Source organism: Schistocerca piceifrons, chromosome 10 (assembly GCF_021461385.2).
Source record: "Schistocerca piceifrons isolate TAMUIC-IGC-003096 chromosome 10, iqSchPice1.1, whole genome shotgun sequence".
NCBI classification, from domain to species: Eukaryota; Metazoa; Arthropoda; class Insecta; order Orthoptera; family Acrididae; genus Schistocerca; species Schistocerca piceifrons.
In genome coordinates, this window is record NC_060147.1 from 131,297,476 (window position 1) to 131,312,672 (window position 15,197).

Consider the following 15,197-nt stretch of genomic DNA (forward strand, 5'->3'; position numbering starts at 1 on the left):
ACTGGACAAGTTTTCATTCTATTGGTAGGTAGTCAGGCTTTATAATTTTTAATAGTTAGTTGCTTCAACTACATATAAGAATGAAGTATTTGATTTCCAAAATGTATTAATTCTTTGTTTCCTCGCAGCGGGGTCTCCTCGGTGCAAGGCGGCAATTGTATTTGCCCATCGGCAGCGTCATATCGACGAGAGGGGGCAACTGGGCAAGTTTTCAAACTATTGGTAGGTAGTCAGGCTTTATAATTTTTAAAAGTTAGTTGCTTCAACTTCACATAAGGGTGAAGTATTTGATTTCCAAAATGTATTAATTCTTTGTTTCCTCACAGCGGGGTCTCCTCGGTGCAAGGCGGCAATTGTATTTGCCCATCGGCAGCATCATACCGAAGAGAGGGGGCAACTGGGCAAGTTTTCATTCTATTGGTAGGTAGTCAGGCTTTATAATTTTTAAAAGTTAGTTGCTTCAACTTCATATAAGAATGAAGTGTTTGATTTCCAAAATGTATTAATTCTTTGTTTAATCGCAGCGGGGTCTCCTTGGTGCAAGTCGGCAATTGTATTTGCCCATCGGCAGCGTCATATCAACGAGAGGGTGCAACTGGACAAGTTTTCATTCTATTGGTAGGCAGTCAGGCTTTATAATTTTTAAAAGTTAGTTGCTTCAACTTCATATAAGAATGAAGTATTTGATTTCCAAAATGTATTAATTCTTTATTTCCTCACAGCGGGGTCTCCTTGGTGCAAGGCGGCATTGTATTTGCCCATCGGCAGCCTCATATCCACGAGAGGGTGCAACTGGACAAGTTTTCAATCTATTGGTAGGTACTCAAGCTTAATAGTTTTTTAATTTAGTTGCTTCAACTTCATATAAGAATGAAGTATTTGATTTCCAAAATGTATTAATTCTTTGTTTCCTCACAGCGGGGTCTCCTTGGTGCAAGGCGGCAATTGTATTTTCCCATCGGCAGGGTCATATTGACGAGATGGTGCAACTGGACAAGTTTTCAATCTATTGGTAGGTACTCAAGCTTAATAGTTTTTAAAAGTTAGTTGCTTCAACTTCATATAAGAATGAAGTATTTGATTTCCAAAATGTATTAATTCTATGTTTCCTCGCAGCGGGGTCTCCTCGGTGCAAGGCGGCAATTGTATTTGCCCATCGGCAGCGTCATATCGACGAGAGGGGGCAACTGGGCAAGTTTTCATTCTATTGGTAGGTAGTCAGGCTTTATAATTTTTAAAAGTTAGTTGCTTCAACTTCATATAAGAATAAAGTATTTGATTTCCAAAATGTATTAATTCTTTGTTTCCTCGCAGCGGGGTCTCCTCGGTGCAAGGCGGCAATTGTATTTGCCCATCGGCAGCGTCATATCGACGAGAGGGGACAACTGGGCAAGTTTTCATTTTATTGGTAGGTAGTCAGCCTTTATAATTTTTAAAAGTTAGTTCCTTCAACTTCATATAAGAATGAAGTATTTGATTTCCAAAATGTATTAATTCTTTATTTCCTCACAGCGGGGTCTCCTTGGTGCAAGGCGGCAATTGTATTTGCCCATCGGCAGCATCATATCGACGAGAGGGTGCAACTCGACAAGTTTTCAATCTATTGGTAGGTACTTAAGCTTAATAGATTTTAAAAGTTAGTTGCTTCAACTTCATATAAAAATGAAGTATTTGATTTCCAAAATGTATTAATTCTTTGTTTCCTCGCAGCGGGGTCTCCTCGTTGCAAGCGGGCAATTGTATTTGCCCATCGGCAGCATCATATCGACGAGAGGGTGCAACTGGACAAGTTTTCATTGTATTGGTAGGTAGTCAGGCTTTATAATTTTTAAAAATTAGTTGCTTCAACTTCATATACGAATGAAGTATTTGATTTCCAAAATGTATTAATTCTTTGTTTCCTCGCAGCGGGGTCTCCTCGGTGCAAGGCGGCAATTTTATTTGCCCATTGGCAGCATCATATCGACGAGAGGGGGCAACTGGGCAAGTTTTCATTCTATTGGTAGGTAGTCAGGCTTTATAATTTTTAAAAGTTAGTTGCTTCAACTTCATATAAGAATGAAGTATTTGATTTCCAAAATGTATTAATTCATTGTTTCCTCGCAGCGGGGTCTCCTCGGTGCAAGCGGGCAATTGTATTTGCCCATCGGCAGCGTCATGTCGACGAGAGGGGGCAACTGGGCAAGTTTTCATTCTATTGGTAGGTAGTCAGGCTTTATAATTTTTAAAAGTTAGTTGCTTCAACTTCATATAAGAATGAAGTATTTGATTTCCAAAATGTATTAATTCTTTGTTTCCTCGCAGCGGGGTCTCCTCGGTGCGAGGCAGCATTTTTATTTGCCCATCGGCAGCGTCATATCGACGAGACGGTGCAACTGGACAAGTTTTCAATCTATTGGTAGGTACTCAAGCTTAATAGTTTTTAAAAGTTAGTTGCTTCAACTTCATATAAGAATGAAGTATTTGATTTCCAAAATGTATTAATTGTTTGTTTCCTCGCAGCGGGGTCTCCTCGGTGGAAGGCGGCAATTTTATTTGCCCATCGGCAGCGTCATATCGACGAGAGGGTGCAACTGGACAAGTTTTCATTCTATTGGTAGGTAGTCAGGCTTTATAATTTTTAATAGTTAGTTGCTTCAACTACATATAAGAATGAAGTATTTGATTTCCAAAATGTATTAATTCTTTGTTTCCTCGCAGCGGGGTCTCCTCGGTGCAAGGCGGCAATTGTATTTGCCCATCGGCAGCGTCATATCGACGAGAGGGGGCAACTGGGCAAGTTTTCAAACTATTGGTAGGTAGTCAGGCTTTATAATTTTTAAAAGTTAGTTGCTTCAACTTCACATAAGGGTGAAGTATTTGATTTCCAAAATGTATTAATTCTTTGTTTCCTCACAGCGGGGTCTCCTCGGTGCAAGGCGGCAATTGTATTTGCCCATCGGCAGCGTCATATCGACGAGAGGGTGCAACTGGACAAGTTTTCATTCTATTGGTAGGTAGTCAGGCTTTATAATTTTTAAAAGTTAGTTGCTTCAACTTCATATAAGAATGAAGTATTAGATTTCCAAAATGTATTAATTCTTTGTTTCCTCGCAGCGGGGTCTCCTCGGTGCAAGGCGGCAATTTTATTTGCCCATCGGCAGCGTCATATCGACGAGAGGGTGCAACTAGACAAGTTTTCAATCTATTGGTAGGTACTCAAGCTTAATAGTTTTTAAAAGTTAGTTGCTTCAACTTCATATAAGAATGAAGTATTTGATTTCCAAAATGTATTAATTCTTTGTTTCCTCACAGCGGGGTCTCCTCGGTGCAAGGCGGCAATTGTATTTGCCCATCGGCAGCGTCATATCGACGAGAGGGTGCAACTGGACAAGTTTTCATTCTATTGGTAGGTAGTCAGGCTTTATAATTTTTAAAAGTTAGTTGCTTCAACTTCATATAAGAATGAAGTAATAGATTTCCAAAATGTATTAATTCTTTGTTTCCTCGCAGCGGGGTCTCCTCGGTGCAAGGCGGCAATTTTATTTGCCCATCGGCAGCGTCATATCGACGAGAGGGTGCAACTAGACAAGTTTTCAATCTATTGGTAGGTACTCAAGCTTAATAGTTTTTAAAAGTTAGTTGCTTCAACTTCATATAAGAATGAAGTATTTGATTTCCAAAATGTATTAATTCTTTGTTTCCTCGCAGCGGGGTCTCCTCGGTGCAAGGCGGCAATTGTATTTGCCCATCGGCAGCGTCATATCGACGAGAGGGGGCAACTGGGCAAGTTTTCATTCTATTGGTAGGTAGTCAGGCTTTATTATTTTCTAAAAGTTAGTTGCTTCAACTTAATATAAGAATGAAGTATTTGATTTCCAAAATGTATTAATTCTTTGTTTCCTCGCAGCGGGGTCTGCTCGGTGCGAGGCAGCATTTTTATTTGCCCATCGGCAGCGTCATATCGACGAGACGGTGCAACTGGACAAGTTTTCAATCTATTGGTAGGTACTCAAGCTTAATAGTTTTTAAAAGTTAGTTGCTTCAACTTCATATAAGAATGAAGTATTTGATTTCCAAAATGTATTAATTGTTTGTTTCCTCGCAGCGGGGTCTCCTCGGTGGAAGGCGGCAATTTTATTTGCCCATCGGCAGCGTCATATCGACGAGAGGGTGCAACTGGACAAGTTTTCATTCTATTGGTAGGTAGTCAGGCTTTATAATTTTTAATAGTTAGTTGCTTCAACTACATATAAGAATGAAGTATTTGATTTCCAAAATGTATTAATTCTTTGTTTCCTCGCAGCGGGGTCTCCTCGGTGCAAGGCGGCAATTGTATTTGCCCATCGGCAGCGTCATATCGACGAGAGGGGGCAACTGGGCAAGTTTTCAAACTATTGGTAGGTAGTCAGGCTTTATAATTTTTAAAAGTTAGTTGCTTCAACTTCACATAAGGGTGAAGTATTTGATTTCCAAAATGTATTAATTCTTTGTTTCCTCACAGCGGGGTCTCCTCGGTGCAAGGCGGCAATTGTATTTGCCCATCGGCAGCATCATACCGAAGAGAGGGGGCAACTGGGCAAGTTTTCATTCTATTGGTAGGTAGTCAGGCTTTATAATTTTTAAAAGTTAGTTGCTTCAACTTCATATAAGAATGAAGTGTTTGATTTCCAAAATGTATTAATTCTTTGTTTAATCGCAGCGGGGTCTCCTTGGTGCAAGGCGGCAATTGTATTTCCCCATCGGCAGCGTCATATCGACGAGAGGGTGCAACTGGACAAGTTTTCATTCTATTGGTAGGTAGTCAGGCTTTATAATTTTTAAAAGTTAGTTGCTTCAACTTCATATAAGAATGAAGTGTTTGATTTCCAAAATGTATTAATTCTTTATTTCCTCACAGCGGGGTCTCCTTGGTGCAAGGCGGCATTGTATTTGCCCATCGGCAGCCTCATATCCACGAGAGGGTGCAACTGGACAAGTTTTCAATCTATTGGTAGGTACTCAAGCTTAATAGTTTTTAAAGTTAGTTGCTTCAACTTCATATAAGAATGAAGTATTTGATCTCCAAAATGTATTAATTCTTTGTTTCCTCACAGCGGGGTCTCCTTGGTGCAAGGCGGCAATTGTATTTTCCCATCGGCAGGGTCATATCGACGAGATGGTGCAACTGGACAAGTTTTCAATCTATTGGTAGGTACTCAAGCTTAATAGTTTTTAAAAGTTAGTTGCTTCAACTTCATATAAGAATGAAGTATTTGATTTCCAAAATGTATTAATTCTATGTTTCCTCGCAGCGGGGTCTCCTCGGTGCAAGGCGGCAATTGTATTTGCCCATCGGCAGCGTCATATCGACGAGAGGGGGCAACTGGGCAAGTTTTCATTCTATTGGTAGGTAGTCAGGCTTTATAATTTTTAAAAGTTAGTTGCTTCAACTTCATATAAGAATAAAGTATTTGATTTCCAAAATGTATTAATTCTTTGTTTCCTCGCAGCGGGGTCTCCTCGGTGCAAGGCGGCAATTGTATTTGCCCATCGGCAGCGTCATATCGACGAGAGGGGACAACTGGGCAAGTTTTCATTTTATTGGTAGGTAGTCAGCCTTTATAATTTTTAAAAGTTAGTTCCTTCAACTTCATATAAGAATGAAGTATTTGATTTCCAAAATGTATTAATTCTTTATTTCCTCACAGCGGGGTCTCCTTGGTGCAAGGCGGCAATTGTATTTGCCCATCGGCAGCATCATATCGACGAGAGGGTGCAACTCGACAAGTTTTCAATCTATTGGTAGGTACTTAAGCTTAATAGATTTTAAAAGTTAGTTGCTTCAACTTCATATAAAAATGAAGTATTTGATTTCCAAAATGTATTAATTCTTTGTTTCCTCGCAGCGGGGTCTCCTCGGTGCAAGCGGGCAATTGTATTTGCCCATCGGCAGCATCATATCGACGAGAGGGTGCAACTGGACAAGTTTTCATTGTATTGGTAGGTAGTCAGGCTTTATAATTTTTAAAAGTTAGTTGCTTCAACTTCATATAAGAATGAAGTATTTGATTTCCAAAATGTATTAATTCTTTGTTTCCTCGCAGCGGGGTCTCCTCGGTGCAAGGCGGCAATTTTATTTGCCCATTGGCAGCATCATATCGACGAGAGGGGGCAACTGGGCAAGTTTTCATTCTATTGGTAGGTAGTCAGGCTTTATAATTTTTAAAAGTTAGTTGCTTCAACTTCATATAAGAATGAAGTATTTGATTTCCAAAATGTATTAATTCATTGTTTCCTCGCAGCGGGGTCTCCTCGGTGCAAGCGGGCAATTGTATTTGCCCATCGGCAGCGTCATGTCGACGAGAGGGGGCAACTGGGCAAGTTTTCATTCTATTGGTAGGTAGTCAGGCTTTATAATTTTTAAAAGTTAGTTGCTTCAACTTCATATAGGAATGAAGTATTTGATTTCCAAAATGTATTAATTCTTTGTTTCCTCGCAGCGGGGTCTCCACGGTGCAAGGCAGCATTTTTATTTGACCATCGGCAGCGTCATATCGACGAGAGGGTGCAACTGGACAAGTTTTCAATCTATTGGTAGGTACTCAAGCTTAATAGTTTTTAAAAGTTAGTTGCTTCAACTTCATATAAGAATGAAGTATTTGATTTCCAAAATGTATTAATTCTTTGTTTCCTCGCAGTGGGGTCTCTTCGGTGGAAGGCGGCAATTTTACTTGCCCATCGGCAGCGTCACATCGACGAGAGGGTGCAACTGGACAAGTTTTCATTCTATTGGTAGGTAGTCAGGCTTTATAATTTTTAATAGTTAGTTGCTTCAACTACATATAAGAATGAAGTATTTGATTTCCAAAATGTATTAATTCTTTGTTTCCTCGCAGCGGGGTCTCCTTGGTGCAAGGCGGCAATTGTATTTGCCCATCGGCAGCGTCATATCGACGAGAGGGGGAACTGGGCAAGTTTTCAATCTATTGGTAAGTAGTCAGGCTTTATAATTTTTAAAAGTTAGTTGCTTCAACTTCATTTAAGAGTGAAGTATTTGATTTCCAAAATGTATTAATTCTTTGTTTCCTCGCAGCGGGGTCTCCTCGGTGCAAGGCGGCAATTGTATTTGCCCATCGGCAGCACCATACCGGCGAGAGGGGGCAACTGGGCAAGTTTTCATTCTATTGGTAGGTAGTCAGGCTTTATAATTTTTAAAAGTTAGTTGCTTCAACTTCATATAAGAATGAAGTGTTTGATTTCCAAAATGTATTAATTCTTTGTTTCCTCGCAGTGGGGTCTCTTCGGTGGAAGGCGGCAATTTTACTTGCCCATCGGCAGCGTCATATCGACGAGAGGGTGCAACTGGACAAGTTTTCATTCTTTTGGTAGGTAGTCAGGCTTTATAATTTTTAATAGTTAGTTGCTTCAACTACATATAAGAATGAAGTATTTGATTTCCAAAATGTATTAATTCTTTGTTTCCTCGCAGCGGGGTCTCCTCGGTGCAAGGCGGCAATTGTATTTGCCCATCGGCAGCGTCATATCGACGAGAGGGGGCAACTGGGCAAGTTTTCAAACTATTGGTAGGTAGTCAGGCTTTATAATTTTTAAAAGTTAGTTGCTTCAACTTCACATAAGGGTGAAGTATTTGATTTCCAAAATGTATTAATTCTTTGTTTCCTCACAGCGGGGTCTCCTCGGTGCAAGGCGGCAATTGTATTTGCCCATCGGCAGCGTCATATCGACGAGAGGGTGCAACTGGACAAGTTTTCATTGTATTGGTAGGTAGTCAGGCTTTATAATTTTTAAAAGTTAGTTGCTTCAACTTCATATAAGAATGAAGTATTAGATTTCCAAAATGTATTAATTCTTTGTTTCCTCGCAGCGGGGTCTCCTCGGTGCAAGGCGGCAATTTTATTTGCCCATCGGCAGCGTCATATCGACGAGAGGGTGCAACTAGACCAGTTTTCAATCTATTGGTAGGTACTCAAGCTTAATAGTTTTTAAAAGTTAGTTGCTTCAACTTCATATAAGAATGAAGTATTTGATTTCCAAAATGTATTAATTCTTTGTTTCCTCACAGCGGGGTCTCCTCGGTGCAAGGCGGCAATTGTATTTGCCCATCGGCAGCGTCATATCGACGAGAGGGTGCAACTGGACAAGTTTTCATTCTATTGGTAGGTAGTCAGGCTTTATAATTTTTAAAAGTTAGTTGCTTCAACTTCATATAAGAATGAAGTATTAGATTTCCAAAATGTATTAATTCTTTGTTTCCTCGCAGCGGGGTCTCCTCGGTGCAAGGCAGCAATTTTATTTGCCCATCGGCAGCGTCATATCGACGAGAGGGTGCAACTAGACAGGTTTTCAATCTATTGGTAGGTACTCAAGCTTAATAGTTTTTAAAAGTTAGTTGCTTCAACTTCATATAAGAATGAAGTATTTGATTTCCAAAATGTATTAATTCTTTGTTTCCTCGCAGCGGGGTCTCCTCGGTGCAAGGCGGCAATTGTATTTGCCCATCGGCAGCGTCATATCGACGAGAGGGGGCAACTGGGCAAGTTTTCATTCTATTGGTAGGTAGTCAGGCTTTATTATTTTCTAAAAGTTAGTTGCTTCAACTTAATATAAGAATGAAGTATTTGATTTCCAAAATGTATTAATTCTTTGTTTCCTCGCAGCGGGGTCTGCTCGGTGCGAGGCAGCATTTTTATTTGCCCATCGGCAGCGTCATATCGACGAGACGGTGCAACTGGACAAGTTTTCAATCTATTGGTAGGTACTCAAGCTTAATAGTTTTTAAAAGTTAGTTGCTTCAACTTCATATAAGAATGAAGTATTTGATTTCCAAAATGTATTAATTGTTTGTTTCCTCGCAGCGGGGTCTCCTCAGTGGAAGGCGGCAATTTTATTTGCCCATCGGCAGCGTCATATCGACGAGAGGGTGCAACTGGACAAGTTTTCATTCTATTGGTAGGTAGTCAGGCTTTATAATTTTTAATAGTTAGTTGCTTCAACTACATATAAGAATGAAGTATTTGATTTCCAAAATGTATTAATTCTTTGTTTCCTCGCAGCGGGGTCTCCTCGGTGCAAGGCGGCAATTGTATTTGCCCATCGGCAGCGTCATATCGACGAGAGGGGGCAACTGGGCAAGTTTTCAAACTATTGGTAGGTAGTCAGGCTTTATAATTTTTAAAAGTTAGTTGCTTCAACTTCACATAAGGGTGAAGTATTTGATTTCCAAAATGTATTAATTCTTTGTTTCCTCACAGCGGGGTCTCCTCGGTGCAAGGCGGCAATTGTATTTGCCCATCGGCAGCATCATACCGAAGAGAGGGGGCAACTGGGCAAGTTTTCATTCTATTGGTAGGTAGTCAGGCTTTATAATTTTTAAAAGTTAGTTGCTTCAACTTCATATAAGAATGAAGTGTTTGATTTCCAAAATGTATTAATTCTTTGTTTAATCGCAGCGGGGTCTCCTTGGTGCAAGGCGGCAATTGTATTTGCCCATCGGCAGCGTCATATCGACGAGAGGGTGCAACTGGACAAGTTTTCATTCTATTGGTAGGTAGTCAGGCTTTATAATTTTTAAAAGTTAGTTGCTTCAACTTCATATAAGAATGAAGTATTTGATTTCCAAAATGTATTAATTCTTTATTTCCTCACAGCGGGGTCTCCTTGGTGCAAGGCGGCATTGTATTTGCCCATCGGCAGCCTCATATCCACGAGAGGGTGCAACTGGACAAGTTTTCAATCTATTGGTAGGTACTCAAGCTTAATAGTTTTTAAATTTAGTTGCTTCAACTTCATATACGAATGAAGTATTTGATTTCCAAAATGTATTAATTCTTTGTTTCCTCACAGCGGGGTCTCCTTGGTGCAAGGCGGCAATTGTATTTTCCCATCGGCAGGGTCATATCGACGAGATGGTGCAACTGGACAAGTTTTCAATCTATTGGTAGGTACTCAAGCTTAATAGTTTTTAAAAGTTAGTTGCTTCAACTTCATATAAGAATGAAGTATTTGATTTCCAAAATGTATTAATTCTATGTTTCCTCGCAGCGGGGTCTCCTCGGTGCAAGGCGGCAATTGTATTTGCCCATCGGCAGCGTCATATCGACGAGAGGGGGCAACTGGGCAAGTTTTCATTCTATTGGTAGGTAGTCAGGCTTTATAATTTTTAAAAGTTAGTTGCTTCAACTTCATATAAGAATAAAGTATTTGATTTCCAAAATGTATTAATTCTTTGTTTCCTCGCAGCGGGGTCTCCTCGGTGCAAGGCGGCAATTGTATTTGCCCATCGGCAGCGTCATATCGACGAGAGGGGACAACTGGGCAAGTTTTCATTTTATTGGTAGGTAGTCAGCCTTTATAATTTTTAAAAGTTAGTTCCTTCAACTTCATATAAGAATGAAGTATTTGATTTCCAAAATGTATTAATTCTTTATTTCCTCACAGCGGGGTCTCCTTGGTGCAAGGCGGCAATTGTATTTGCCCATCGGCAGCATCATATCGACGTGAGGGTGCAACTCGACAAGTTTTCAATCTATTGGTAGGTACTTAAGCTTAATAGATTTTAAAAGTTAGTTGCTTCAACTTCATATAAAAATGAAGTATTTGATTTCCAAAATGTATTAATTCTTTGTTTCCTCGCAGCGGGGTCTCCTCGGTGCAAGCGGGCAATTGTATTTGCCCATCGGCAGCATCATATCGACGAGAGGGTGCAACTGGACAAGTTTTCATTGTATTGGTAGGTAGTCAGGCTTTATAATTTTTAAAAGTTAGTTGCTTCAACTTCATATAAGAATGAAGTATTTGATTTCCAAAATGTATTAATTCTTTGTTTCCTCGCAGCGGGGTCTCCTCGGTGCAAGGCGGCAATTTTATTTGCCCATTGGCAGCATCATATCGACGAGAGGGGGCAACTGGGCAAGTTTTCATTCTATTGGTAGGTAGTCAGGCTTTATAATTTTTAAAAGTTAGTTGCTTCAACTTCATATAAGAATGAAGTATTTGATTTCCAAAATGTATTAATTCATTGTTTCCTCGCAGCGGGGTCTCCTCGGTGCAAGCGGGCAATTGTATTTGCCCATCGGCAGCGTCATGTCGACGAGAGGGGGCAACTGGGCAAGTTTTCATTCTATTGGTAGGTAGTCAGGCTTTATAATTTTTAAAAGTTAGTTGCTTCAACTTCATATAGGAATGAAGTATTTGATTTCCAAAATGTATTAATTCTTTGTTTCCTCGCAGCGGGGTCTCCACGGTGCAAGGCAGCATTTTTATTTGACCATCGGCAGCGTCATATCGACGAGAGGGTGCAACTGGACAAGTTTTCAATCTATTGGTAGGTACTCAAGCTTAATAGTTTTTAAAAGTTAGTTGCTTCAAGTTCATATAAGAATGAAGTATTTGATTTCCAAAATGTATTAATTCTTTGTTTCCTCGCAGTGGGGTCTCTTCGGTGGAAGGCGGCAATTTTACTTGCCCATCGGCAGCGTCATATCGACGAGAGGGTGCAACTGGACAAGTTTTCATTCTATTGGTAGGTAGTCAGGCTTTATAATTTTTAATAGTTAGTTGCTTCAACTACATATAAGAATGAAGTATTTGATTTCCAAAATGTATTAATTCTTTGTTTCCTCGCAGCGGGGTCTCCTTGGTGCAAGGCGGCAATTGTATTTGCCCATCGGCAGCGTCATATCGACGAGAGGGGGAACTGGGCAAGTTTTCAATCTATTGGTAAGTAGTCAGGCTTTATAATTTTTAAAAGTTAGTTGCTTCAACTTCATATAAGAGTGAAGTATTTGATTTCCAAAATGTATTAATTCTTTGTTTCCTCGCAGCGGGGTCTCCTCGGTGCAAGGCGGCAATTGTATTTGCCCATCGGCAGCACCATACCGACGAGAGGGGGCAACTGGGCAAGTTTTCATTCTATTGGTAGGTAGTCAGGCTTTATAATTTTTAAAAGTTAGTTGCTTCAACTTCATATAAGAATGAAGTGTTTGATTTCCAAAATGTATTAATTCTTTGTTTCCTCACAGCGGGATCTCCTCGGTGCAAGGCGGCAATTGTATTTGCCCATCGGCAGCGTCATATCGACGAGAGGGTGCAACTGGACAAGTTTTCATTCTATTGGTAGGTAGTCAGGCTTTATAATTTTTAAAAGTTAGTTGCTTCAACTTCACATAAGAATGAAGTATTTGATTTCCAAAATGTATTAATTCTTTGTTTCCTCGCAGCGGGGTCTCCTCGGTGCAAGGCGGCAATTTTATTTGCCCATCGGCAGCGTCATATCGACGAGAGGGTGCAACTTTACATGTTTTCATTCTATTGGTAGGTAGTCAGGCTTTATAATTTTTGAAAGTTAGTTGCTTCAACTTCGTATAAGAATGAAGTATTTGATTTCCAAAATGTATTAATTCTTTATTTCCTCACAGCGGGGTCTCCTTGGTGCAAGGCGGCAATTGTATTTGCCCATCGGCAGCCTCATATCGACGAGAGGGTGCAACTGCACAAGTTTTCAATCTATTGGTAGGTACTCAAGCTTAATAGTTTTTAAAGTTAGTTGCTTCAACTTCATATAAGAATGAAGTATTTGATTTCCAAAATGTATTAATTCTTTGTTTCCTCACAGCGGGGTCTCCTTGGTGCAAGGCGGCAATTGTATTTGCCCATTGGCAGCGTCATATTGACGAGAGGGTGCAACTGGACAAGTTTTCATTCTATTGGTAGGTAGTCAGGCTTTATAATTTTTAAAAGTTAGTTGCTTCAACTTCATATAAGAATGAAGTATTTGATTTCCAAAATGTATTAATTCTTTGTTTCCTCGCAGCGGGGTCTCCTCGGTGCAAGGCGGCAATTTTATTTGCCCATCGGCAGCGTCATATCGACGAGAGGGTGCAACTAGACAAGTTTTCAGTCTATTGGTAGGTACTCAAGCTTAATAGTTTTTAAAAGTTAGTTGCTTCAACTTCATATAAGAATGAAGTATTTGATTTCCAAAATGTATTAATTCTTTGTTTCCTCGCAGCGGGGTCTCCTCGGTGCAAGGCGGCAATTGTATTTGCCCATCGGCAGCGTCATATCGACGAGAGGGGGCAACTGGGCAAGTTTTCATTCCATTGGTAGGTAGTCAGGCTTTATAATTTTCTAAAAGTTAGTTGCTTCAACTTCATATAAGAATGAAGTATTTGATTTCCAAAATGTATTAATTCTTTGTTTCCTCGCAGCGGGGTCTCCTCGGTGCAAGGCAGCATTTTTATTTGCCCATCGGCAGCGTCATATCGACGAGACGGTGCAACTGGACAAGTTTTCAATCTATTGGTAGGTACTCAAGCTTAATAGTTTTTAAAAGTTAGTTGCTTCAACTTCATATAAGAATGAAGTATTTGATTTCCAAAATGTATTAATTCTTTGTTTCCTCGCAGCGGGTCTCCTCGGTGGAAGGCGGCAATTTTATTTGCCCATCGGCAGCGTCATATCGACGAGAGGGTGCAACTGGACAAGTTTGCATTCTATTGGTAGGTAGTCAGGCTTTATAATTTTTAATAGTTAGTTGCTTCAACTACATATAAGAATGAAGTATTTGATTTCCAAAATGTATTAATTCTTTGTTTCCTCGCAGCGGGGTCTCCTCGGTGCAAGGCGGCAGTTTTATTTGCCCATCGGCAGCGTCATATCGACGAGAGGGTGCAACTTTACATGTTTTCATTCTATTGGTAGGTAGTCAGGCTTTATAATTTTTGAAAGTTAGTTGCTTCAACTTCGTATAAGAATGAAGTATTTGATTTCCAAAATGTATTAATTCTTTATTTCCTCACAGCGGGGTCTCCTTGGTGCAAGGCGGCAATTGTATTTGCCCATCGGCAGCCTCATATCGACGAGAGGGTGCAACTGGACAAGTTTTCAATCTATTGGTAGGTACTCAAGCTTAATAGTGTTTAAAGTTAGTTGCTTCAACTTCAAATAAGAATGAAGTATTTGATTTCCAAAATGTATTAATTCTTTGTTTCCTCACAGCGGGGTCTCCTTGGTGCAAGGCGGCAATTGTATTTGCCCATTGGCAGCGTCATATCGACGAGAGGGTGCAACTGGACAAGTTTTCATTCAATTGGTAGGTAGTCAGGCTTTATAATTTTTAAAAGTTAGTTGCTTCAACTTCATATAAGAATGAAGTATTTGATTTCCAAAATGTATTAATTCTTTGTTTCCTCGCAGCGGGGTCTCCTCGGTGCAAGGCGGCAATTGTATTTGCCCATCGGCAGCGTCATATCGACGAGAGGGGGCAACTGGGCAAGTTTTCATTCTATTGGTAGGTAGTCAGGCTTTATTATTTTCTAAAAGTTAGTTGCTTCAACTTAATATAAGAATGAAGTATTTGATTTCCAAAATGTATTAATTCTTTGTTTCCTCGCAGCGGGGTCTGCTCGGTGCGAGGCAGCATTTTTATTTGCCCATCGGCAGCGTCATATCGACGAGACGGTGCAACTGGACAAGTTTTCAATCTATTGGTAGGTACTCAAGCTTAATAGTTTTTAAAAGTTAGTTGCTTCAACTTCATATAAGAATGAAGTATTTGATTTCCAATATGTATTAATTGTTTGTTTCCTCGCAGCGGGGTCTCCTCGGTGGAAGGCGGCAATTTTATTTGCCCATCGGCAGCGTCATATCGACGAGAGGGTGCAACTGGACAAGTTTTCATTCTATTGGTAGGTAGTCAGGCTTTATAATTTTTAATAGTTAGTTGCTTCAACTACATATAAGAATGAAGTATTTGATTTCCAAAATGTATTAATTCTTTGTTTCCTCGCAGCGGGGTCTCCTCGGTGCAAGGCGGCAATTGTATTTGCCCATCGGCAGCGTCATATCGACGAGAGGGGGCAACTGGGCAAGTTTTCAAACTATTGGTAGGTAGTCAGGCTTTATAATTTTTAAAAGTTAGTTGCTTCAACTTCATATAAGAATGAAGTGTTTGATTTCCAAAATGTATTAATTCTTTGTTTAATCGCAGCGGGGTCTCCTTGGTGCAAGGCGGCAATTGTATATGCCCATCGGCAGCGTCATATCGACGAGAGGGTGCAACTGGACAAGTTTTCATTCTATTGGTAGGTAGTCAGGCTTTATAATTTTTAAAAGTTAGTTGCTTCAACTTCCTATAAGAATGAAGTGTTTGATTTCCAAAATGTATTAATTCTTTATTTCCTCACAGCGGGGTCTCCTTGGTGCAAGGCGGCATT